Source organism: Bos taurus, chromosome 26 (assembly GCF_002263795.3).
Source record: "Bos taurus isolate L1 Dominette 01449 registration number 42190680 breed Hereford chromosome 26, ARS-UCD2.0, whole genome shotgun sequence".
Lineage (NCBI taxonomy): Eukaryota > Metazoa > Chordata > Mammalia > Artiodactyla > Bovidae > Bos > Bos taurus.
The window spans coordinates 11,000,710-11,028,455 of record NC_037353.1 but is presented as its reverse complement, the minus strand read 5'-3'; the positions used below and the strand labels follow the sequence as shown (position 1 = coordinate 11,028,455).

General features: G+C 43.8%; 1 protein-coding gene, 1 long non-coding RNA gene and 1 pseudogene across 2 annotated transcripts in view; 1 reads left to right on the top strand and 2 right to left on the bottom strand.

Annotated features, from left to right (window-relative positions):
* LIPA (lipase A, lysosomal acid type) overlaps positions 1 to 27,746 on the top strand; it is a 129,428-nt gene that overhangs the window by 53,370 nt on the left and 48,312 nt on the right. The window lies entirely within an intron of this gene.
* Positions 4,912 to 8,124, bottom strand: LOC100138795 (DNA fragmentation factor subunit alpha-like; annotated as a pseudogene).
* On the bottom strand, positions 19,222 to 27,079 carry LOC112444523 (uncharacterized). The gene is made up of 2 exons (XR_003032885.2): positions 26,794 to 27,079; positions 19,222 to 23,851 (listed from the first exon to the last, which is right to left on the bottom strand). It is a non-coding gene; the product is annotated as an uncharacterized lncRNA (long non-coding RNA).

Below are 27,746 nucleotides of genomic sequence, written 5' to 3'. Positions count from 1 at the left end.
CTTTCATCATTGGAGAAGGAAATGGCAACCCACTCCAGTGTTCTTGCCTGGAGAATCCCAGGGACGGGGGAGCCTGGTGGGCTGCCTTCTATGGGGTTGTACAGAGTCGGACACGACTGAAGTGACTTAGCAGCTGCCTCATTATTGGAATGTTAACCCATCTTCACTCTGTCCACTATTAACAGCAAGATGACCTGCTGGCCCCTGTGCATGCTGAGTGTGTGCTAAGTCATTTCAGCCAACTCTTTCCAACCCTATGGACTGTAGCCCGCCAGGCTCCTCTGTCTATGGGGATTCTTCAGCCAAGAATACTGGAGTAGGTTGCCATGCCCTCCTCCAGGGGACCTTCCCGACCCAGGGACCAAACCCACGTCTCTTATGTCTCCTGCATTGGCAGGAGGGTTCTTTACCGCTAGCGCCACTTGGGAAGTCCTGCTGGCCCCTGTGATGAACAGTTATGTAACTTCCACAGGGCAGGGGGTGTTTCTTCTATTTTACTCAGTACTGAATCTCCAGTTCCTGAAGTCATGCCTCCTGGCACATGGCAGGCATTCACAAAGTAGTAGCTGAATGAATGAATATGTGATTGGAACTGTGGGCTCTGATGTCAGTCTGTCTGCATTGGAAACCAGGCTCCATTTATATGTGGAAATTACTGAATGTCTCTGTGTTTTAGTTTCTTCTCCTGTGAAATGAAGACACTGCCACGATCTTGTGGTGTTTGTTGTGAGGATCGAATGGCTTCATACATTAGAATAATGCCTGGAACATAATAAGTGTCAGTGTTTATTATAATTAATAACTAAATCATTAACCAAAGAGACCAGGAAGGAAACTTCGGATGTTTATCTTTTCCAGAGCCTCGGTTTGACATTCCATGATCCATCATGGAATGAATCATTAACCAAAGAAAAACAATTCCTAGCATCTCTACACATTCTTGGCTCTCCTGAGCTCCGCAGTTTGAATCCCCGTGGGTCATCTTAGAATTTAGCATCTGCACACTACAATTTGCAGCCAGAGTGGTTTCTTCTAACAGAGGGAATGTGCTTTATCCTTATGCATATCCCTAATCATAAAGGAATTACAATGTACGTAGACCCAAGAGGGAAAAGGTAATCACACCAACTGTCTTTGAGGTCAGGAAATTACACAGAGAACAGATGAAACATTCCCAGTAAAACCGAGGTTGCTGAGGCAGGTTATTCAGTTTTGGGGAAAGCATTATTTACGGTGGATTTTTCTGCCTAGGGCAAGGTAAAAGCAGAACCTATGCTTCTTGGAGATTCCCTACCATTTCATTAGGATTACAGCTAAGCTGGTAACCCTTACTTGTAGGTCTCACTCAAGAGTTACAAGTTCTAGTTCTATGAACAAGTTCTGTGATGTATTTATAGAAATGCAGGTCAGATGTACAAGAAATGCTGATCAGGGAACTAGAACACTGTGGCTTTTGTTTTGGTTTTTGGAATTTACATTCAAGAAAACTATAGGATAGAAATGTGTAAGTCTTGTTAATAAAGGTCCTGGTTGGGGAGAGGCACAGAGAAAGAACATGCTCACTGTGTTTCAAAGTGTGTAGAGGTGCTGGTTTATTCTTTAGAAATCTGTGTGGCCAGTGCCTGTGTATAATGCTTTCACAACAGGAATGCATCAGCTGAGCTGGCAGCTGGGTTAATTCGAGAACTCACTGAGTGATTGCAAAACAGAAACTGTGAAGAAAATCAGTTCACCTCTAGCAGTATTTCTGTTTTGAAAAAAGTGAGACAGTGAGAGTTCTGGTTACTCAGCTCATTACCAATATTTATGGTTCTGTGTCCTAAAATATAGGCCTAGGGCTGCCCCTGTCTCAGTATAGACTAAGGGAGAGTCCTGATTTGCTGTTCCCAAGAATGAGGAAAGCCACCTTAAGGGGTTGCATCAGCTACAAAGTGGTGTAATGCCTTAGTCTGAACACTGTCATCAACCACCAGCCGTATCAGCATCACCTGGGGCCCTGCTAGAAATGCGAATTCTCAGACTCCAGTCCAGACCAAATGAATCAGAAATTCTCAGGTGGAATTCATGGACCAGCAATTCAGGGACCAATTAGATGTAAGGGAAGCCTGGAAAATGTAGTTTCAAACTGGGGACTGCTTTTACCAATGACAACTTCATACTGTGCAAGTGGGAGCACTAATTTGGGTGGGCCGTGAGTACCTTGCTCTGGTCCTAAATACCCACGATGTATCCTTCTTTCCAAACATACTCAGACCTTTCCACGGGAGTCAGCCCTTGGGAATCAAGGCAATCATTGCACCCAGCTCATGATCAGGGATCTGCTGCCAATGATCTGGGCGTGACTCCTTTCAGTCTGATGATTACAAAACCTAAAAGACTAGATAAGATTAGATAACTCATGTGTACCACATGCAACGGTGGGGCATGATAACTGTAATAAATACTCTCAGTTGAAAGAAAGGGAACATGGAGAAATCTCAGAAGGCGGAAGTCTGTGGCAATGATGACATTCTGATGGGAAGACATTCTGAAGATCCTCTATCCTGGCAATGGTGGAAGTTTCTTAGTTAGATCCTGATTGTGCTCTCTGATGGGAACAATTCTGCCGTTGTTCTCCATATCCCTGACTCCAGCCTCTGGGAGTTCATTCATTTTCTCTGTTATTCTCACCTCTCCTGCCTTACCTAGGGGTTCTGTTTTCACTTTGTTGGTACCAGAGACTCCTATACTCACATAAAACTTTTGTTGATAGCATTCTAAGGAGAACATTTATCCAAAATATTAATACTCTCAAAGAATGCCTCAGATATTTGTCAATGTTTGGTTCTGAGCATAAAGAGCGTTTGAAAAATATATAATTTCATGGAAGCATTGGTAGGTAAAAGAGAGATGAAAAAGACCACCTAAAGGTACAAAAGACAGGGAGAGTAGTCAGAGGAAATGGGTGGATTGAGTGTTCTCTGCATGGATATGAATTCTTGAAGAAAGTTCTTGAAATTAGTGGTAGGAGCAGTTTCACCTCTCTCCTCAGCTGCCTCCCCCAGTCTGGGCAAAGCTTCACGGGTACTTCACAGATTCCAGCCCATCTGTGCACCTGCTTTTAGACTCCTTTTATGCTTACTACAGCGCTGAAGGCAGAGACCCCAAGATTCATGTGAGGCCCAAGCAATACCAGCTAAGATTGCCCCTCAAAGTCAGGGAAGGTAAGTATCACTATGAAATAAAAAGCCTGGTTCTTGCCTTTCTAGAGTTTACAATCTGATTGCAAGATTAAACTTTCACACATCTGATGACAGAGAGGTGAGCCCTTCAAAACCAAAAAGAACATGGGATGGACAAAGCTAATATTGGGAAATAACGTTAGCATTCTGTACACGCTTTTCTGCACTTTCACTTTATTTTTTAAATATATTTTAGCTATAATGTTCTGTATTATTACATTTAGAACTCTTCTTAAAAGTATGGACATGCTGTTTCATGTTATGAAATGTTAATATTGAATAAGTAAGGCCCCTAATGATGGATGTTTGAGTTGTTTTCAGTCCTTTGTTATTATAAACAAAGCTTCATGAACATCCATGTACACATCTTTGCACACACATGCAAATACAGAGTAAATTAATGAGTGAAATTGCTGGGGAAGGATTCACAAATACTTAATAACCATCAACAAATTCCCTCCAGCTATACAATTTCTAATCTCAATGGCAGTGCATGATACAGCCTGTTTCCAAGTCCTTTTTAGTCTACACTTAGGAAGGGCATTTTCTTTGTTGACCTGAGACAGTCTCCCTTGCAGTGTCGGTGTACTTTGCTCTTAACAAAAGTGACACTGATATCATTTTACATGTCTACCAGCTTTCTTCATTTCCTGTCTGTTCCTGACCTTTGTCCATTTTCCCACTGAGTTTCTTTTCCCTTATTGATAAACAGAAACTATTTCAGCATTAAGGAAATTAGTCCTTTACCTAGTAATGTGTTGAGATAGTATTTTTGTTTGTCATTTATCTTTTGACTTTCTGAAGTTATCTCTTCCATGAAATATGTTTTTAATGTATATGTATTAATATTTTATGCCCTTTTGTGTTTTTTCATACTTATACCTTCTAGACCCCATGATTACAAATATCTCAACACTTCGATAGTAATTTTATGATTTCTACTTTTTAAACATTTAAAACTTTGACATACATGGAATTTATTTTGGAGTTTAAAGAGTGAGGAAAGAGGACCACCCTGGAGTGACGTTCTAGTCACTAATTCACTCAGCGAATGTTGAATGTATGCTGTATGTCAGGCCGTGTGCAAGTCACTGGGTGAGTGAGAGCTGGGAAATCTGGACGACGCAAACTGAGAATAAGCCTGGATCATATAGTCCCAAAGCAAGTCCTTTCCCTCAAAGCAACATTTGTTCAAAATATCTGTGAAAGTGAAAGTGTTACTTGCTCAGTCATGTCCAACTCTTTGCACCCCTATGAACTATAGCCAGCCAGGCTCCTCTGTTCATGGAATTCTCCAGGAAAGAGTACTGGGATGGGTTGCTATTCCCTTCTCCAGGGGATCTTCAAGACCCAGGGATTGAACCTGGGTCTCCCGCATTGCAGCAGATTCTCTATCTTCTGAGCCACCAGAGAAGCCCCCAGAACATCTATATAGCAGAGGAAATGTGATTCTGAATTTCCAGATTTGGATGAGAGAATTTTCAGAACCAGGAAAAAGCAACAGCAAAATGAAATGCCCCACCATTCAGCCGCACTCCTGTGAGGTTTCAGATTCTCTCTCTCCCCCATTAACCTGCCCTTTGTGACCACCACACCAGGCCTTGCTTGCTCTCCCCCCCTCTCTCTGAAGCCCGGAGGCCTGCTTATGGCCTCTCTAGGGCTTCCTGCTTTTCTGAGTCGTGGGCCCCCCTGCACCCTCTACCATTTCCTTACTGCCCTTCTCAGCCAGAGACGAGGAGGGGTCAAATCTGCCAGGGTTGGAGGCTGGATGGGCCAACAGCCATCAGCTCTTGGGTGCCCTTTCCTAGTCACTTTAGGAGGGAATCTGGAGACTCGCCAACCCACAATGTCTGAGGCATTTTCAGAGTCTGGCAATTCTTCTTAGGTCTAGGATCGGTTTTTCCTACTCAGTTTTAACTTGCTGTAGTGGTGTAGCCCTCTGGGTAATGGCAGATGGTGTGGTCTTTGCACATCTGCTGGCCTCTGAGAGTGGTCATAGTGCAGCTGAGCACTTGTCTCTCCACTGGAGAGAGATCCTTACTGGATTCTTTCTAGAAGCAATACTCTGCCTCACCATACCGATCTGATGTGTAGAGGCAGGCAAGGTCTGAGCAGGTACAGGGGGGTTAATATTCAACTGCACAGCGCCTTTCATAATTTCCTGTAGTTCTCTGTCCTTATTCGTTGAACATTTATTTGGTTTCTGTATTCATCTGATTTTTGCTCTGTAGACAGCATCCAACCTCGGGATGTTAGTCAATGTTGTTTGGCACTGCTTCTAAGGCCTTTTAAGTATCAATGATTCTATAACTGTGTCCAGAGTGCCTTTATTTCAGTAATATTTGGCTGCACCACAGAGTATGTCTGTTGGACTTGGTGTTTTCATCTACTAGCTTGTCTCTTCTGCTTCTTTCTTGATCGGTTGAAGAGTCAGAGCCAGGAGAGTGTTAATGTGCCTGTTATCTGGCTCTGACTTGGTGGCCTGCCTCAGACGGTGAATGGTGATCTCTGTTGGTGCTTTGTCATGCAGACAGTAGAGTGTGTGGGCAGTCCCAGGGAGAATTCTGGGCTGGTGGGTTTCTTTTCCAGAGCCTCTCAAAACACTGCATAGCCTGTTCATAGTACTTTTCTCCCCATTTTAGAAGTGTCCTTCCCTCTTCACAGTCAATCTCAGGACATTCAATTCTATAGGAATTTGTACACTTCTTGCAAAGATTTCCCACCCTGTGGATGTAAATGTCTCCAGTATTCTTGCCTGGGGAATCCCTTGGACAGAAGAGCCTGGTGTGCTACAGTCCATAGGGTCACAAAGAGTCAGACATGACTGAAGTGACTTACCATGCACGCATGCACAGATGTAAGTGTGTGCTTCTAGAAGCCTGCCCAGGTGATAGCAGACCCAGGCATAGCTTCCCCAGGTGACCAGATGTCCAAATTTTGCCTTGGTGATCCTGTCTGTGCATGATAAATTCCTCTGCTGGTTCTAAGTATTCCAGAGCCACCTGGTATTGGCCTCTGCAGTGTTTAATATAGGCAAACAGATTGTACATGATTGCTTTGAATTCTGTGTTTAAAAACTCTACCTGATCATATCCTCTGTCTTCTAAATCATCTAAGGAGCTTTCTTCACCACGTACATTCCAGGTAAAATGGCATTTCAGTTGTAGAAAGATATTTTCTAAGGAATGTGTGTTGATTTCACAGTAGCTAAGGAAAGTGAACATCTAGGAATGTGAGTAAGCAGATGTACAAAGTAACAGGTTTAAGGCGTAGGCATTGGGCCACTTCTTAGAAGAGGTTAAATATACAGAAGATGTACCGATTTATAGTCCTTCATCTACCTTCACACAGTAGTAAGATGAACCATGAACCTTGTGGTTTCTTTTGCAGGCTGTTTCAACTTGTCTTGGAGGAGACAGTATTAAGATATTACCTGACAGACAAGACATGGGAGAAGGATAAATTCTTGTACTAATTAGGGAGCTGGCATTCATTCCAGACAACAGTGGCTAAAAATTAGCTCAGCAGTCCTTCCCAGATCAATCCATGTGCAAGAGACCATTTTATTCACCAAGATTTGATTCATTCCTAGATTTGATTGAATTCTTTCCATTAGTCTTTCTAAATGCATGCATATCAGTCTGGGGACAAGAGAGAGAAAGAGAGAGAAAGGAAGACAAACTCATATCTACAGAGTCAGGAAGAGGGGAAGCAAAGGGGGACAGGGGGAAAGAAAAGAATTTGCTTTGTCAAGTGACCATCCAAGGGAGACAAGCATATTTATCAATAGCTCACAAATTCACTCTGTGCCCAAATAATGATCTTTATTTTTAATGTTACGGTGGTGGCTTAGTTGCTAAGTCATGTCCAACTCTTGCAGCCTCATGGACAGAGAAGCCTGACAGGCTACAGTTCATGGGATTCTCCAGGCAAGAATATTGGAGTGGATTGCCATTTCCTTCTCCAGGGGATCTTTTCAACCCAGGAATTGAACCTGGGTATCCTGCATTGTAGGCAGATTCTTTACCAACTCAGCAACAAGGTAAGTTTTGCACATAATAATAGGCAAATTGGCAGCTATGATTCAGGGTTTGCAGAGGTGAAAAAAGCCCGATACAAGTGTCTCCCTGCAAAGGTCAGGGTCCCTGGTGCTCGCCCACCTCCAGATCCTCACTAGACAAACTCAGCTCTGGGGCAGGTTTCTCCTTTAGCTCCAAGAGGATCTGGCTCGCAGGTGTAACTTTGGAGGAGCTCTCTCTAACACTCATGTCAACAACTTCCCTCTTGTCCCTGAGGTCAGTTCTGGACTCTTGCTGCTTCAATAAGATGCTACCTTCCTTCTCCAAAGCCCAGAGGTAAAGTCCCAGGAGCTGCCTGGATTGACGGGCTTCCTCTTTCTGGTCAAGCACCTGCTGGAGCCCCTGGACTGCCACATGACTTTGGCCGAGTTCCTGAGCCAGCTCCAAACACAGGACATTAATGAGCATCTGGAGCTCCTCCTCAGACAGCAGGATGATACTGGATAGGTCTTCCTTCAGCTGCCTGGCGACGTTCTTCCACTTCAACCCTGCCCTGCTGTTTCACCTCTGTTGAAGGATTCCTGGGTAATCCAAGCTGTACCTCCATCTGAATTGTGTGTCCACTTCTCATTCCCAGCCAAGCCACAAACTTAGTATTGGTAGGAAGACACAGGAAGTAATCATTGTCATCCGCTATAGTGACATCGTCTGCCAGGCAGGGTGACTGGTGCCAGGGACTTATCAATGGCCAGAATGTCACAAGCCTTGTTCCTCAGCTGTTTGAGACAAGAAATGGCCACACCATGCTGTTCCTGGCTATTGTTGCAGCACAGCAGACACTGCTTTAAAGAGCCTGGATTTTTAATGTTATACTCAAATCTAATTTATTTTATACTGATTTTGAATTCTTTCACCTCCTAAAGTTTCACAGTGTACCTTCTTCACACCAAGGCAGGTGGCGTTTCAAGAATATTTATTAAACATGCAGAAGTGCATTAACTGGTGTGAGGAAATGGTCAAAGTCCATGACTAAGACAAATGCAGGATATCATGTGTTCTATTGAATGTAAAATATGATAGAACTTTGAGAAAGAAGATAGATAATGATAATGAAAATAAGAGTTAACATCTCTTGATCACTAATTATATGCCAGGTACTGTCCTAGGGACTTCACTTGTATTAATTCATGTAATCCTCACAACTCTGTAGGGAAGGAGCTACTATCTGCAGATGGGGCATTAAATAACTTGTGCAAGGTCATATAGTTTATTAACTGGTAGAGTTAGAATTTGAATCTAGGCAGTCTAGCTTGAAAGCCTACATTTTTGGGGGTTAATTAATATTGTGTTAGTTCCAGGTATACAGCAAAGTGATTCAGTTATATATATAATATACGTATGTATATCATATTATTTTTTATTAATAGGTTATTGCAAGATACTGAATATAGTTCCCTATGTTATATGGTAATACCAGATAATCAGGATTGTTTGATCACTCACCTAGAGCCAGATATCCTGGAATGTGAAGTCAAGTGGCCCTTAGGAAGCATCACTACGAACAAAGCTAGTGGAGGTGATGGAATTCCAGTGGAGCTATTTCAAATCCTGAAAAGATGATGCTGTGAAAGTGCTGCACTCAATATGCCAGCAAATTTGGAAAACTCAGCAGTGGCCATGGGACTGGAAAAGGTCAGTTTTCATTCCAATCCCAAAGAAAGTCAATGCCAAAGTATGCTCAAACTACCGCACAATTGCACTCATCTCACACGCTAGTAAAGTAATGCTCAAAATTCTCCAAGCCAGGCTTCAACAATACGTGAACTGTGAACTTCCAGATGTTCAAGGTGGTTTTAGAAAAGGCAGAGGAACCAGAGATCAAATTGCCAACATCTGCTGGATCATGGAAAAAGCAAGACAGTTGTAGAAAAACATCTATTTCTGCTTTATTGACTATGCCAAAGCCTTTGACTATGTGGATCACAATAAACTGTTGGAAATTCTGAAAGAGATGGGAATACCAGACCAGCTGACCTGCCTCTTGAGAAATCTGTATGCAGGTCAGGAAGCAACAGTTAGAACTTCATATGGAACAACAGACTGGTTCCAAATAGGAAAAGGAGTATGTCAAGGCTGTATATTGTCACCCTGACATGACTGAGTGACTGAGCTGAACTGAACTGATGGTATATAGTATAAGGTAAAAAGAGAAATTGGGATTATAGTGAGTTTTTGACCTGGGCAACTTGATAGACCCTGATAACTTTGAGATGAAGACAACAGGAATAGCAGATTTATGGGAGAATAGTAGACTTTGGGAGTAGATTTAAGAGTTCTGTTTTGAGATCATCAAATTGAGATGCCTAGTAGATATCCAAGTGGAACTAATAAGGCAATAGCTAGATATTTGAGTCAGGACTTCAAAGGTCCAGGCTGGAGTGATAAATCTGGAATTCCTGAGCGTGTAGGTAGTTCTGAAAGCCTTGGGTCTGCAAGCCATTACCTATAGAAAGACTAGAGGCAGAGGAGAGGGCTGGCCCAGATGAAGACTTGGTACACAGTGACAGTCAGAGAAATTGGATAGAGGATGAAAAACTGCAGAAGAGGTAAGGAGTGGCCAGTGAGGAGGGAAGAAAACCAGAAGGTGATGCTGCTCTAAGAACCAATTTAAAAACAGAAGTTCCAAAGAGGAAGCTGTAGAATTAGTTCTTGAGAAAGAACCACAACAAGGACAGAAAAGTGGCAACATGTTGGTCACTGGTAACTTTGTGTGTGAATCAAGAGTGATGAAACAAATGCTTGTGTGGAATGAGTAAACAAAAAAACAAGAAGTAAGGAGACAATTCTAAATTTCACTGTAAAAGCAGAAACTTGGGTGGGTAAAACTAGAGAGGACTGAGGCAATATTGCTTTTGAATTGGGTGATATGAATGTAATGGACTTCCCTGGTGGCTCAGACAGTAAAGCGTCTGTCTACAATGCAGGGAGACCCAGGTTCAAGCCCTGGATTGGGAAGATCCCCTGGAGAAGAAAATGGCAATCCACTCCAGTACTATTGCCTGGAAAATCCCATGAACAGAGGAGCCTGGTAGGCTACAGCCCATGGGGTCGCAAAGAGTCCGACATGACTGATCGACTTCACTTTCACTTCACTTAATGAATGTATATGTGCTGATCAGAGAGATGGAAAACTGGGATACCAAAGAGCTCATAATTGCCGGAGAGGAGTTTTAAGTAGGTGAAATGGGATGTGTACTAGAACAAAATTATGATGCTTGACTTAAAAAAAAATACTAGGAATAATTCATCCAAATTATGGAAGGGAAGGCATCCTGAAGCCACAGATTTACACAGGCAGAAGATTTGGTAGTGATACATGAGGGTGATTCTCTAAGTCTGCTTCTAAGGGAAGGTCTACACCAAAATGTTCCCTGGTGGCTCAGCTGATAATCTGTCTGCAGTACTGGAGGCCTGAGTTCAATCCCTGGGTTGGGAAGATCCCCTGGAGAAGAGAACGGCTACCCACTCCAGTATTCTGGCCTGGAGAATTCCATGGACATAGGGTCGCAAAGGGTCGGACATGAGTGAGTGACTTTCACTTGACACCAAAATATACTTTTGGTGAAATACTTTGATGGAAGTATTTGATGAAGATATTTTTCATCTTTATTTACTTCTCTGTGTTTTTATCCTCCACCTTTAAGTTTTTGCTTTTGAGCTGTAATGCTGTAATGCATTTCTGAAAACTAAGTAATGTAGGTCTTATGAGTCCATGGAATTGGGACATGATAGTTTCTACTTGCCCCTACAGCTCCACTCTGCATCCTTCTCCACCTGACTGTCACCGTCAGACAAGGAGCTCTATGGTCTCTGGCTTCCCAAGGGGTTTGGCCAAAGGGAGACACAACCAGATCTCAGAGAGAGGGAATGGTATCCCTGAGTATTTACTTCTGGGGCTTCCACACTGCAGAACTTTCCTCTCCTGAAGCCCACAGATGCCATCAGTTGGCTTGTTTACAATTCCCTTTTTCAGTTCAGTTCAGTCACTCAGTTGTGTCTGGCTATTTGCAAACCCATGGACTGCAGCATGCCAGGCCTCTCTGTCCATCACCAACACCCAGAGTTTACTCAAACTCATGCCCATTGAGTCGGTGATGCCATCCAACCATTTCATCCTCTGTCATCCCCTTCTCCTCCCAACTTCAATCTTTCCCAGCATCAGGGGCTTTTCAAAGAGTCAGCTCCTCACATGAGGTGGCCAAAGTACTGAGTTTCAGCTTTAGCATCATTCCTTCAAAAGAATACCCAGGACTGATCTCCTTTAGAATGGACTGGTTGGATCTCCTTGCAGCCCAAGGGACTCTCGAGAGGCTTCTCCAACACCACAGTTCAAAAGCATCAATTCTTCAGCACTCAGCTTTCTTCATAGTCCAACTCTCACATCCATACATGACTACTGAAAAAACAGTAGCCTTGACTAGATGGACCTTTGTTGGTAAAGTAATGTCTATGCTTTTTAGTATGCTGTCTAGGTTGGTCATAACTTTGCTCCCAAGGAGTAAGTGTCTTTTAATTTCATTGCTGCAGGCACCATCTGTAATGATTTTGGAGCCCCCCAAAATAGAGGCTGCCACTGTTTCCACTGTTTCTCCATCTATTTGCCATGAAGTGATGGGATCGGATGCCATGATCTTAGTTTTCTGAATGTCAAGCTTTAAGCCAACTCTTTCACTCTCCTCTTTCACTTTCATCAAGAGACTCTTTAATTCTTCTTTGCTTTCTGCCATAAGGGTGGTGTCATCTGCATATCTGAGGTTATTGATATTTCTCCCTGCAATCTTGATTCCAGCTTGTGCCTCATCCAGCCCAGCGTTTCTCATCATGTTCTCTGCACGTAAATTAAATAAGCAGGGTGACAATATACAGCCTTGATGTACTCCTTTTCCTATTTGGACCCAGTCTGTTGTTCCATGTCCACTTCTAACTGTTGCTTCCTGACCTGCATACAGATTTCTCAAGAGGCACGTCAGCTGGTCTGGTATTCCCATCTCTTTCAGAATTTCCAACAGTTTATTGTGATCCACACAGTCAAAGGCTTTGGCATAGTCAATAAAGCAGAAATAGATGTTTTTCTGGAACTCTCTTGCTTTTTCCATGATCCAGCGGATGTTGGCAATTCAATCTCTGGTTCCTCTGCCTTTTCTAAAACCACCTTGAACAACTGGAATTTCACAGTTCACGTATTGTTGAAGCCTGGCTTGTAGAGTTTTGAGCATTACTTTACTAGCATGTGACATGAGTGCAATTGTGTGGTAGTTTGAGCATACTTTGGCATTACCTTTCTTTGGGACTGGAATGAAAACTGACCTTTTCCAGTCCTGTGGCCACTGATGAGTTTTCCAAATTTGCTGGCATATTGAGTGCAGCACTTTCACAGCATCATCTTTTAGGATTTGATGTAGCTGCACTGGAATTCCATCACCTCCACTAGCTTTGTTTGTAGTGATGCTTCTTAAGGTCCACTTGACATCACATTCTAGGATGTCTAGCTCTAGGTGAGTGATTACACCATCATGATTATCTGAGTTGTAAAGGTCTTTTTTGTACAGTTCTTCTGTGTATTCTTGCCACCTCTTAATATCTTCTGCTTTTGTTAGGTCCAAACCATTTCTGTCCTCTATTGAGTCATTTTTGTATGAAATGTTCTCTTGGTATCTTTAATTTTCTTGAAGAAATCTCTAGTCTTTTCCATTCTATTGTTTTCTTCTATTTCTTTACGCTGCTATAACTTCTCCTTTTTTCGTGACCCTCTGGGGTGGGGCTTAGTTTGTTAGTAGCCCCAGGGTATTATATCACCTCTTCTTATCTCTAAATCCAACCCACTTCCTTATTCAGTTCAGTGGCTCAGTTCAGTTCGATTCAGTCGCTCAGTCCTGGCCGACTCTTTGTGACCCCAGGAATCGCAGCACTCCAGGCCTCCCTGTCCATCACCAACTCCCGGAGTTCACTCAAATTCATGTCCATTGAGTCGGTGATGCCATCCAGCCATCTCATTCTCTGTCATCCCCTTCTCCTGCCCCCAATCCCTCTCAGCATCAGAGTCTTTTCCAATGAGTCGGGTGGCCGAAGTATTATGGAGTTTCAGCTTCAGCATCAGTCCTTGCAAAGAACAACCAGGACTGATCTCCTTTAGAATGGACTGGTTGGATCTCCTTATAGTCCAAGGGACTCTCAAGAGTCTTTTCCAACACCACAGTTCAAAAGCATCAATTCTTTGGCGCTCAGCTTTCTTCACAGTCCAACTCTCACATCTATACATGACTACTGGAAAAACCATAGCCTTGACTAGATGGACCTTTGTTGGCAAAATAATGTCTCCGCTTTTGAATATGCTATCTAGGTTGGTCATGACTTTCCTACCAAGGAGTAAGCGTCTTTTAATTTCATGGCTGCAGTCACCATCTGCAGTGATTTTGGAGCCCCAAAAATACAGTCTGACACTGTTTCCACTGTTTCCCCATCTATTTCCCAGGAAGTGATGGGACCGGATGCCATGATCTTCGTTTTCTGAATGTTGAGCTTTAAGCCAACTTTTTCACTCTCCTCTTTCACTTTCCTCAAGAGGCTTTTTAGTTCCTCTTCACTTTCTGCCATAAGGGTGGTGTCATCTGCATATCTGAGGTTATTGATATTTCTCCTGGCAATCTTGATTCCAGCCTGTGTTCTTTCAGCCCAGCGTTTCTCATGATGTACTCTGCATATAAGTTAAATAAGCAGGGTGACAATATACAGCCTTGATGTACTCCTTTTCCTATTTGGAACCAGTCTGTTGTTCCATGTCCAGTTCTGTTGCTTCCTGACCTGCGTACAGGTTTCTCAAGAGGCAGGTGAGGTCGTCTGGTATTCCCATCTCTTTCAGAATTTTCCACAGTTTATTGTGATCCACACAGTCAAAGGCTTTGGCATAGTCAATAAAGCAGAATTGTGACCCCATGGACTGCAGCATGCCAGGCTTCCCTGTCCATCACCAACTCCTGGAACTTACTCAAACTCATGTCCATTGAGTTGGTGATGCCATCCAACCATCTCATCCTCTGTCGTCCCTTCTCCTCCTGCTTTCAATCATTCCCAGCATCAGGGTCTTTTCCAATGAGTCAGTTCTTTGCATCAGGTGGCCAAAGTATTGGGGTTTCAGCTTCAGTGTCCAGCCTTCCAATGAATATTCAGGACTGATTTCCTTTAGGATGGACTGGTTGGATCTCCTTGCAATCCAAGGGACTCTCAAGGGACTTCCTTATTCAACTTTCTTCAATGACTCAGCTTGAGTTTGTCAGTTTCTTGCCAGGAATCTGACTTAGAAAAAGGAAGGAAACTTTAAAAATCAGGACTCAGAACCTGAGAACTAACTGGCAGATGAAGTTACAGTATTCTTTTTGTGACCTTGTGCAAGTTGTTTAGCCTTTCTGAGCTTAGATTTCTCATCTTTTTTGTGAGGGTGTGATGAGATACATAAAAAGTGCCTGTAACATTGCCTGGCACATAGAAAGCATCTGAAAAGGCTATTTATTAGTATTGTTATCTCTATGGGTAACAATAAGTTATGTTAATCAAATGAGGCCATACACATATTCACAGCAGCCCCAGGAGGTAGGTGGTCAGTATTCCCATTTTCAGATGTGAAACTCAAAGAGCTAGTTACTTACGTAATATCACAAAGCAAATACATTGCCATTTCAATCAATCGAATGTATATGTGTATGTAGGGATGAACTGAAGCTAAGACTAGGAGGACTGATGAAAAGTTTAAGGAGAATCTATACCTAAAGACTCTCCCTCTAGTCTTTGCAACTCCCACTCCCCAATTTATGTAGAAGATGGTAGGTTTATTTTAGATAGAAGATAAAATGAAGGGGCCTGGATTGGGGTTACAGGCACAGTTGAAACTCTGGGATACTATACTGAAAACAGGAGTGCTAAATTTATGTTTGTATATCAAATTTTGAGACCGTGTCTTCTTCCTGAGTCAGATACTGCACCCAGACTTATTCCCTCCAGGCAAGAGATTAGAAGACAGTTGTGGAGGATGAGATGGTTGGATGGCATCACCGACTCGATGGACATGAGTTTGAGCAGGCTCCGGGAATTGGTGATGGACAGGGAAGCCTGGTGTGCTGCAGCCCATGGGCTGGCAAAGACTCGGACACAACTGAGTGACTGAACTGGACCGATGAAGGAAATCAGGGAAGTCCAGGGAAAAAGCCTAAAGATCATGGTCTCAGCATGACCTCAGTAAAATGGCACAGTGAGATCACCTGAAAAGGAAACCCAGTCATCTAGCCCACACACATGCTTCTGGCCAGTTAGTGTTCCACTCTTAATTCTGAATTAGAATCAAAGGATCCCCAGATAGTTTAAGAAAGCCTCAAATATAGAGGACAGTGGCCAAACACAAGCGATTTGAAGGGAGAAGAGTTAAGGCAGCAACAACAAACTACCATCAGTAAATTCAGATATTGGAGAAGACATTGCATCCATAAAATAAAATAAAATGCTATGAAAGAAGTCGAACATTTAAAGAACTTGGAGGGACTCTTGGAAATTAAAGCAACAATTGAGTGGAAAAACTCAAAAGAAAGATTAGAACAAAACAGAAAAAAATTCTTTCAAATAGAAAAACAGACTAAAAAAGGAAAATAGCATATATAAAATTTTAAAATTAGAGAATCAGACTATGAGGACCATCATCTAACCAAAGAGTGCTAGGAAGGGAGGCCAAAGAAAAATGAAAGGAAGAAAAAATTGTCAAGAAAAATCCAATAAAATTTCCCTGAGCTGAGCGGTATGTTTCCAAATGGATAAAAATAAATCCTTCCCAACTACACGATTGTAAACTTTTAGAACATACTGGTGACAAGGAGAATTCTACAGGTTCTAGGGGAAAAAGGATTAATGTAAGCAAGTATCCACATGCTACTGGACCTCTCAACAACTGGTAACAAGTATCCACATGCTATTGGACCTCTCAACAACTGGTAAAAGCTAGAAGACAGTGGAGAAATGCCTTCAGAAATACTGTGGAGAAATAGTTTCTAACTTAGAATTCTAAACATAGCCAAGTAATTATTTAAATATGAGGAAAAATATACTTTTATACATGTAAATAAAATTTCCTTTCCGTGCCCTCTTCTTCAGGAAGCTGAGAGGGATTGTCCCATCAAAATTAGGAGTGAATAAAGAAATAGAATTTAGGAGACACAGGACCCAGTGTGAGAGAATGTCCATACAATAAGAATCCACCCTACAACGTGGAGGATGTGGGTTTGATCCCTGGTCGGGGAACTAAGATCCTGCATGCTCTGGGGCAACTAAGCCTAGGCACTGCAACCAGAGAGTCAATGCGCCACAAAGAAAGATCCCATATGACACAACTAAATAAGTAAGTATAAATAAATAAATATTTAAATATTTGATGCAGTCAAATAAATATTTTTAAAAACCTTAATTAAGGGAGCTGGAGGAAGAACTCTGGATGGAGGGGAAGGGACAGAAATATCTGCTACTTTGCAGCCACCTGGAAAGCAAGCTGTGTAGAGAGGAGTGGGTCCTGTGAGTGATTTCCACAGAAATGTGAAACTGGCAGCTTACCTAATGTTTGCAAATATCTGCGGATCTTTGAAAAGATCTGCGGCTGAGAAGGTGAAAAGAAACCTAAGAAAAAGAAACTCATTTGTTTCTTTTAACTTCAGAAAAAAAAGTGGAACAGAATATAGGGAAAGAAAGGTCAGCGTTGAGCAACGGGATGATGAAAAGCAATCATAGCACCAGATGCCTCTTCTGATGACAGCAGCAGCACTGACAAATGCAATCATTCTGCCTCTGTGTGGGTTCTGAAGAAAACTCCAAGGAAGTCTGTCCTCAACGAAGTCACTTACCTTCCATCAGACACAGAAATGACAGTTCCTCCTGGGAGCCCTGGTCCCCACCCTTATCCACAGTCTCTTGTCGTGGTCCAAGGATCAGGGGAAATATTCATCTTGCCAGATTTTAGTAGCGTAAACGGTAGTGTTGGATGAGTCAATGAATACAAGGTCTAGGATGCTAAGGGGCAGACATCAATCAAAATAATTTTTTTTTAATTCTTTTATATCCTAATCAAGATAGTATAGACAATGACCTGCTCTGGTTTCTTAGCTGTTCAATGCAGAGGTCTCTCTTTGTAATTTGTGAGCTGCTTTTGAGGACTGAGCAGAGCAGAGACTTGAACATCCCCCCTTCTAAGAGGATCAACACTAAAGGCTGTCTGGACTCAGGTACCATGAATGTATCCTGTGTCCATGAATATAGTCCTTTCCCTCGAGGTCACGTCTACTTCTCTAATTATACCCAAATGACTGACAACGTCTACAGCCATATATAAGTTTCTCATTTTCATTTGGGTTTTCATTCTCTTGTCTCTAACAAAGACAATTCAAAGCAACAAATGTGCAAATATTCTTACAGTAGAGTGCAAGACCAGGGATAATCCTTGCTCTATTTTAGATTCTTATTATTTAAATTATATCTCATGCAAAGCATTGAAACATTTCAAATAGCCAAAAAATACCTCAGTGGGTGCCTGTATTTTGTCCAGGGATTACTAGCACACCATCAGCAGTTTCTTCCAGATGCTGAGTGTCAAGGATCCCAGGAATGGGATTCACAGCTATAATAATGTTCTCTAGGAGAGATTTCTAACTTTTTTAAAGGGCCAGATGGTAAATATTTTCAGCATTGTGGGCAATACAGTCTCTGCCTCAACTCCTTAACTCTGTTGTTAAGGTGCAAAGGCAGTCATAGACAATATATGTTCCAGTAAAACTTGTTTACATAAGCAAGTAGCTGATTATACTGAGTCCACTAGCTGTTGGGAGTTAGTCCTTGCTCTGTGGCCCAATATGTTCTTCATAGTCACAGAGCATCTTGAGGAAATGGCACCTAATGTGGCTCAGTGGTAAAGAATCTTCCTGCCAGTGCAGGAGACGCATGGGACATGGGTTTGATTCCTGGGTTGGGCAGATCCCCAGAAAAGTAAATGGCAACCGACTCCAGTATTCTTGCCTGTGAAATTCCATGGACAGAGAAGCCTGGCTGGCTATAGTCCATGGGGTTGCCAAGAGTCAAACACACTGGAGCACAGCACAGCAACAGTTATCCAGTCTACCTCCTTTTGCTTCGAATTTCTGTTATTACTACAAATGACCTAAAGCTCAGGAAAATGTCATTGAACATCCCAAACATACCATCTCCATCTATACATTGGCTAAATCTTTCGACCAAGTGATCAATATAGTCCTGACAATTGTGACCTGAGCCTGTCCTTAGCAGGGTCCTCGATGCTCCCCTTTACAATATTTTTCCTAGCAGACCTCTTTCCTGGGTGTCAAAAATGTATTAGTTGTCAGCTCTGATTTTTTAGCATTTTTATTGATACTTAGGTAAATTGGGGCAGACATGATTTCTTAAATAGGAAGAAAAAAAAAGCATTAACCAAGGAAGAAATCTTGTGGCAAAACACTGCTGCTGCTGCTGCTGTGTCGCTTCAGTCGTGTCCGACTCTGTGTGACCCCATAGATGGCCTCCTACCAGGCTCCTCTGTCCCTGGGATTCTCCAGGCAAGAACACTGGAGTGGGTTGCCATTTCCTTCTCCAATGCATGAAAGTGAAAAGTGAAAGTGAAGTCGCTCAGTCGTGTCCGACTCTTAGCGACCCCATGGACTGCAGCCTACCAGGCTCCTCCGTCCATGGGATTTTCCAGGCAAGAGTACTGGAGTGGGTTGCCATTGCCTTCTCCCATTTAAATGAAGTGATCATATAAAATTCTGTGAGGCCTAAATGGTTAGAAGACTTTGCTACAGAAGCAGCTCTTAAACGCTGGCTGAAGGATGCTGGAATGTTATTGAGATGGGAGCAATTCTGGAGACTTCCAAAGACTTACACAGTAATACAAGAACAGTGAAGGCTTTATTGAGCACCAGAAAGCATTCCATTTGATGGCATGTCATTGTTTAGAGTTAGAAAAGTTGGAGGCAAATGTGGGAAGTCTTGAATCATCCATCAGAGGCATTGTAAGAGAACTGGCTTCAATAGAATGTATATTATGGCTAAGTCAAGATGAGCAGAACATTTCGTCTTGAACATCAACTCCCATGAATTGGTAGCAAAGGACTAGAATGGTTTGCTGGGAAGGAGTCTGAGCTTGTGTGTGCACAAGTGGGAAAAACACTGCAATCAACTAGTGACCAAGCCCGCCCCCTAGTGGGGAAACCGGACAGCGCCCTCGACCCCTCCAGCGTCTCTTAAAATATTCCTTGTAGAAAAAGCTCCTTGACATCTGTCTTGACAATGATTTTTTGGAAATGACACCAGAAGCACGAGCACTAAAAGCAAAAGTAAACAACCAAGATTGCATCAGAACATACACACTACCTGACATTGTCCTTCTGTTTTCTTCTCTCCTTTTTTCCTTTTTTAAATTTATTTGGCTTCATCAGGTCTTAGTTGTGGATGCAGGCTTAGTTGCCCTGTGGAATGTGGGATCTTAGTTCCCTGATCAGGGATCGAATCAGCATCCCCTGCATTGGAAGGTGGATTATTAAAGACTGGCTCACCAGGGATGCCCCTCTCTTCCTTTCTAATTTCAGTGTGTGTTCTTTCTCCCCAAACACTCCTAAAGATGTGTGGAGACGTAGAGTCCCCCTCTCTGCCTAGCACAGCGCCTTGATCATGGTAACTACAACACTTGATGGAAAAGCCAGAACATTTCCTCACAATTAATGGTGACCCAGTGAGAGTCGCTGATCCCCAGGATTCCCAGCTGCTCTTCTGCAAGCAGCTGCTGGGTCAGTGGAGGCCTGAGATGCCGAAATGTTTCCAGATACTGGACACCTCCTAATAGGTCTGAGATGGCTGAGAGAGACAGAAGGGACAGAGGAGGGCCACACGACCACAAGGTTATGATGGAAAAAGAAGACAGTATATGACGTCCATCATGGGCTCTAATCCTGGGGGTTTTGTAACTCAAGTTACAAAACCTCACATCTATACAAGGTAAATTATTTGCATTGATCAATTTCATTAAATTACAACAACTCTTACAAGTTCTTTTCGCTGGCTTTGTGAAATAGGCTTGCTTTCAATGAGTTCCATCAATGACAGGCTTTCAGCAAATGTAACTGGTTTCATGCGCCTACTGTCACCAGAGTCTAAGAAAATGACGCTGGAGCAAATGAGGTGGGGGAGGGAGCCGTATGGCTCTCCGAGAATGTTTCAGGAAGAGGTAGGAGCTAGAGCAGAGTCTTGAGGTTGGACTGTGGGAAAAGAGAAATGTACTTCAAAGAAATGGGCAGATCTGTGAAGAAGAAATTAAACTATGATGTCTGCTAGCTTCCCCTTGGCTTTAGAGATACTAACAAGGTTCTTTATTGTGTCTGATGCACTTCATACAGTATCACATGTGTTTCATAATGCCAGTTAAGTTGTGATGTTGTTTTGAGCCCAGTCATTCAGAATTTAAAGGAAATTGAATATTTTAAGTGTAGACCTTTATGAGGCTTTCAAAAGCCAAAAATAATCACACCTTTCCAAACTAGAAAAGGCCACTGAAGCATCCTACAAGTTTCAGTTTCTAATAAGGTAATGTCACTTTAACCCAGGTAAAAAGCTCTCTGAGATCCTTACTATTTAAGAATAAGGAGGTTGTGAAATCGAACAGTGAGAAAATCACAGTGGGTTATGCCAGCCTTGTTGATAGGTTCATGTCTTTCCATGACCTCATATGAAACTATGGCTTTGGAGTTCGTAGCATGTATCTAAGTCCCTGACTGGGCTTAGGTTGTCAGTCCTCTGGCTCAGGTAGCTGCTTCTCAGTCACCTGAGAGACTTTGAAGAGGTACCCTGTTTCTTCTTTGGCATTTTTGTCTGTTTCTTTTTTTTTCTTCTCATTTTTTTCTTTATTCTTTTACTTCTGTTCCCATTTTTCTTTTTCTTTTTTTTTTTAATTTGGCTGTACCAAGTCTTGGTTGCAGCATGTGGGATCTAGTTCCCTGACCAGGGATCAAACCTGGGCCCCCTGCATTAGGAACAGAGTCTTAGCCACTGGACCTCCCATTTTTCTTATTTTATTCTTGTCTGGCACTGTGTTTTGACTCATCATAAAGACCAGTTCATGGGGTGAATTTTGAACTGAATTTGTTTTGATTTAGACCAGGGGTCTCACCATGCCAAGGGCCCTCTGAGCCTTCTCTGCTGAGGAGACACTCAGATTCACATGGTCTCCCCCAGGCCCTCGAGACTGTCAGTAAGGGAGACTGGGCTCCAGTGAAGCTGGCCAGCACGTCCTGGATGGGAAAGCGACAGCCATAAAGATCACTGATCTCGGCAGAACTCTCCAGCCTCTGCTGACTGTGCCACAAAGCAGGAATCATGAAGGCTTGGATCATCCCAACATAGTGAAATATTTGAAGTGACAGAGGCTGAGGAAACTCCCTGCCTTGTTCAGAGGATGCTTGTGGAGGAGAGGTGGGTGAGCACCCGTGGCTCAGGGCAGTAGGAAAGCAGAGAGGCTGAGGGCAGAGTCCACCAGTAGTGTGTGCTGTGTGGTCACCAGGAGGGTTCTGTCCACAGAGATTTACAAGCAGAAAACCTGCTCTTGGATGTGAGCACAAGCATCATACTTTGGCTTCAGCAGCAAATTCACCTTTTACAACAAACTGGACACCTTCTGGGGTGGTCCCCCTCATGCTGCCCCAGAACTCTCTCAGGGAAGAACCATAGGAAGTCATCCTGTCTACAAAGAGATTCCCTGCCTTTAGAATTATGGAAACTCAAGGAGCTATGGACGCAGGGTCTGAGCAGAACGTATCACATTCCATTCTTGTCAATGGAATGAGAAAATCTGCTGGGGGAATTTCTCATTCTCCATCCCAACTAGAGAGGCACTTTAAAGCAGATTGTGAAGGATCCGAGGATTATTGTGGGTCATGGATATGAGGAACTAAAGCTTTACATGGAGCTACAAGGACTGGGCAGACTGACTTCTTGGCGTCCACAGTTTCACGTGGAGTTGGAGATCCAGGACTCACTGATAGGCCAGAAATAAGAGGTAATGTTCTAGTATCACTCCCCGGTTATAAGAGATCTGAGGCCAGAGGGCTGCCCGATCACCCTGAAGCCTCAGCCATCAGACAATCTAACCAACAGCAGCCCTCCTTGCCCACACCCCAGGTGAAGCACAGGGTCCCTGCCAACTGCAAGCACCACATCCCCACCTTTAACTGCTACCAAGAGCACTTGGAGGAGGAAGGCAGATCTGGGGGAGGATCAGGGGACAGGGCAGAGGACCACAGCACAGCCAGCTGCCTGGAGGGAAGAAGACCACCCCTGCCCCCTTTTGATTTCCGACCAGAATTCTGGCCCCTAAGTCTAAGCCCATGTCCTTACATCATAAGACCTCGGTGATTCTGTAATCATATCCAGTTGCCATCACAAATTGGACCTGCGGATTCATTACTAGGACTTCTCAATTTTTGGTGAAGAAAATTTAAAAAATTCACCTTCTTTCCAATATGAAATATTCTGCTAAGTCACTTCAGTCGAGTCTGACTCTGTGCCACCCCATAGACGGCAGCCCACCAGGCTGCCCCGTCCCTGGGATTCTCCAGGCAAGAACACTGGAGTGGGTTGCCATTTCCTTCTCCAATGCATGAATGTGAAAAGTGAAAGTGAAGTGGCTCAGTTGTGTCGGACTCTTCGCGACCCCATGGACTGCAGCTACCAGGCTCTTCCGTCCATGGGGTTTTCCAGGCAAGAGTACTGGAGTGTGTTGCCATTGCCTTCTCCGATGTGAAATATTAAGAGATTGCAAAAGTAGGTGCCCAAAATATGATACAATCCTTCAATAACTGGATGATCTCTGATGGATGTTTGAATTGTGACCGGCTTCCCAGCCGGCGGTTTGGTAACAATCAACATCCTTAACGGCTCAGACAGCGCGAGCGGCGGGACTGCCGAGCGGCCAAGTGTCTACTGCCCTCCGGCCTCACCCGGGTCCGCCGGCCGCGCTTTGAGCCCCAGCTCCAGGGACTCGGACCGCGGAGCCCGGCAGAGCTTGGGAGGCGCTGAAGCGCCAGGAGAGACCATGACCACGACAAATTCACTTACAAGTTGCCCACTGAGGGTGGGAACTTCGACTCTGTGACCAAACTGCAGAACGCGAGGAGCTCGGAGGAAGAGTGAAGGGTTTCACCCCGGAGACGGTGCACCAAGGCGAGAGCCATTGAGCGGGAGGATGTGGACACGGAGAAGGCCCAGGATGCTGACAGCTACTCGAGACATTTCGGGACAGTTTCTGGTTGTTCTTCTGCAGGTAACAGCAGGTCGTCTAAAACAACGTCACACAATGGGGCTGCAGGCCCCCTTCACAAGCTATGGAGACAGAAGAGGCGAGTCCCCCGAGGGTGAGCGCCGACCTTCCTGCTGCAGAGCCCAGGCGCCTCCCTCTTCTGAAGCCGGTGAGCACCTTCCCTCAGCATTCATCTTCAGGTGACTTGTAAGAGACTCCAGCTCTGACAGCTCCTGTATTGATGGGTTACAAAGGATCACGAGGTGAACATCACCAGGCAGAAAACACAAGTACTCTACCTTGACAGTAGTACCTCCATAGTGGGACCCAGAAGAAGCCTCATCCGTGGAAGTTCTAGGAATTTGAACCCCAAACCCAGTGCCCCCATGGCATATGTTTAAATCAAATGTATTAGCTTTTGCCATTATGCGAGAAGGGGGACTGTTTCCTCTGAGGAAGGAGGGCACAGGGAGAAGCATCATCTTGATGGCATCGCAGAAGCCAGACTTGTAACACTTCACCACACACCTGATCAGCTGCTTTTCTAGAAGGATCTTTGGCACTTCAGAAACAGCAGAAATAGTTATGCGGAGATGAGAACCAAGCTCACAGGACAAAGATTAGCTGAAAGATCGGATATTAAAATGCAGACCTGTAATAAGAAAATTAGAGATACCAAGGGAATATTTCATGATTTCATGCAAAGATGGGCTCGATAAAGGACAGAAATGGTATGCACCTAACAGAAGCAGAAGATATTAAGAAGAGGTGGCAAGAATACACAGAAGAACTGTACAAAAAAGTCTTCACGACCCAAATAATCACGATGGTGTGATCACTGACCTAGAGCCAGACATCCTGGAATGTGAAGTCAAGTGGGCTTTAGAAAGCATCACTATGAACAAAGCTAGTGGAGGTGATGGAATTCCAGTTGAGCTATTTCAAATCCTGAAAGATGATGCTGTGAAAGTGCTGCACTCAATATGCCAGCAAATTTGGAAAACTCAGCAGTGGCCACAGGACTGGAAAAGGTCGGTTTTCATTCCAATCCCAAAGAAAGGCAATGCCAAAGAATGCTCAAACTACTGCACAATTGCACTCATCTCACATGCTAGTAAAGTAATGCTCAAAATTCTCCAAGCCAGGCTTCAGCAATATATGAACTGTGAATTTCCTGATGTTCAAGCTGGTTTTAGAAAAGGCAGAGGAACCAGAGATCAAAATGCCAACATCCGCTGGATCATGGAAAAAGCAAGAGGGTTCCAGAAAAACATCTATTTTTGCTTTATTGACTATGCCAAAGTCTTTGACTGTGTGGATCACAATAAACTGTGGAAAATTCTGAAAGAGATGGGAATAACAGACCAGCTGACCTGCCTCTTGAGAAATCTGTATACAGGTCAGGAAGCAACAGTTAGAACTGCACATGGAACAACAGACTGGTTTCAAATAGGAAAAGGAGTATGTCAAGGCTGTATATTGTCACCCTGCTTATTTAACTTATATGCAGAGTACATCATGAGAAACGCTGGGCTGGATGAAGCACAAGCTGGAATCCAGATTGCCAGGAGAAATATCAATAACCTCAGATATGCAGATGACACCACTCTTATGGCAGAAAGTAAAAAAGAACTAAAGAGCCTCTTGATGAAAGTGAAAGAGGAGAGTGAAGAAGTTGACTTAAAGCTCAATGTTCAGAAAACAAAGATCATGACATCTGGTCCCATCACTTCATGGCAGATAGATGGGGAAATAGTGGAAACAGTGTCAGACTTTATTTTTTGGGCTCCAAAATCACTGCAGATGGTGATTGCAGCCATGAAATTAAAAGATGCTAACTCCTTGGAAGGAAAGTTATGACCAAACTAGATAGCATATTCAAAAGCAGAGACATTACTTTGCCAACAAAGGTCCGTCTAGTCAAGGCTATGGTTTTTCCAGTGGTCATGTATGGATGTGAGAGTTGGACTGTGAAGAAAGCTGAGCGCTGAAGAATTGATGCCTTTAAACTGTGGTGTTGGAGAAGACTCTTGAGAGTCCCTTGGACTGCAAGGAGATCCAACCCGTCCATTCTGAAGGAGATCAGCCCTGGGATTTCTTTGGAAGGAATGATGCTAAAGCTGAAACTCCAGTACTTTGGCCACCTCATGCGAAGAGTTGACTCATTGGAAAAGACCCTGATGCTGGGAGGGATTGGGGGCAAGAGGAGAAGGGGACGACAGAGGATGAGATGGCTGGATGGCATCACTGACTGGATGGACGTGAGTCTGAGTGAACTCCGAGAGTTGGTGATGAACAGGGGGCCTGGCGTGCTGGGATTCATGGGGTCGCAAAGAGTTGGACATGACTGAGCAACTGAACTGAACTGAATCAGACTTTGGGGGAAATCCCAAGAAGTGATGAAGACAGTGATCAGTTCTCTTGTTACCAAATCACAAGTCCGAGTGCCTGACGCACTGTGAGGCAAATCAAAATTAGAACATTGGAATCTGGACCAGAAAAAGGTTTTATTAGAGGTTCATACAGGGAGATGGGTGGCTCATGCACTAAGAACCCCTATGTTACAGAAAGCGTTCAGCAAGCCCCTCTAAAGGCAAAATGTGAGGGAGGGGCCTGGTTAGTTGTTGCAAACTTCTTGATGCCAGATCTTTTGCTCTTGAGTCATTGCATGGTCAGGTAATGATGTTCCCATAAATCTCTACTAAAGGAATGTTATTCTTTGTCTTGACAAGAAAGGGCAAGGTCCCAAGATACAACTTTCACCCTCCAAGGTCCCAGTCCTGGCTAAGAGGAGGCAGATCTCAGCTGGTAGCTCCTTCAGGGCCAGGTTCCCACATGCTTCCCAGCTGCAACCCCTAAGGGAGCCAAACACCCAACACAACTGGCCCTCAGTCTCCTCAGGCCAACCCAAATGGTAAGACCAGGTCTCACAGACTGCAACCCATGCAGACAGCCATTGCTACTCATTGTTACTAGACCACAGAGACAGGGATAGAGGAGAGGTTCACCCCTACCTCAAGGGTTGGGCTATGGCTACTAGAAAGCCTTAGTGAGGGCTCTAGAGCCCTGCAGGAAATAGTGCTCAGCCTGTTCCCTGGGCCCTCCAGCTCACCTGCTGGCCCAAACCTGGGTGAGCTGGAGGGCTTCCAGGAAAAGGTCTGAATCTGCCTCTTACCTTACTCTCCACCTGATGACCACTACACCACTGACTCTTGGCTCAATCACTTCCTTAATGGCCCCTCATTGACAGTTCCTTGTGGGCAGAGCCCACTGCGGTGCTGACCAATAGCTGAGCAGGACAACTAACCCGGTGTCTCACTGATAGTTGGTTGCTTGTGGGCGGGGCCCACTGAGGCACTGATCAATGGCTTCGCTAGACCTGTTGCCTAGTGACAGAGTGGAGGGCGGGGCAGCAATGAGGCACAGCAATGGCTGCCTGCTAAGGGCTGTGCTCACCCTGCTCTGTTACATTCTGATGATGTATTCAAAAGATGGGCTTTAGGATAATCTCCTAAATCACTGTAGCGATGTATCTTAGACTTTTCAACAAGTATCAGGATCGGTGTCACTTTTGAAAGGAGGAATTTTATAAGGTTACAATTATATAAGGAAACTTGAAAAAAATTTCCAGTTCATCTGTCAGAAGATGACTTTCATGTACTTAAGTAGTGCATTAAAGTTTTGTACTATATCATGCATTGGTCTGAGTACTGCTTTTTTAAAAATAATTTTACTTATTTATTAGCTTTTTGATGTATTGGCTGTGCTGGGTCTTTGTTGCTGTGTGGGCTTTTCTCTAGTTGCAGCAAGCAGGGGCTACTCTGTAATTTTGATGTGTGGCTTCTCTTGCTGCTGAGTACAGGCTCTAGGGTGCACAGGTTTCAGAAGTTTCAGAGCAAAGGCTCAGTAGTTGCAGTTCCTGGGCTCCAGAGGACAGGCTCAATAGTTGTAGCGCACAGGCTTAGTTGTTCCGTGGCACGTGGAATCTTCCCTGATCAAGGATTGAACCTGTGTCTCCTGCATTAAGAGGCAGATTCTTTACCACTGAGCCACCCAAGGAAGTTCTGAGTACTGCTTTTAATAGAGTATTTTCTTTTTTACTGTAAGCCAGATGAAAGCAAGTAAGTC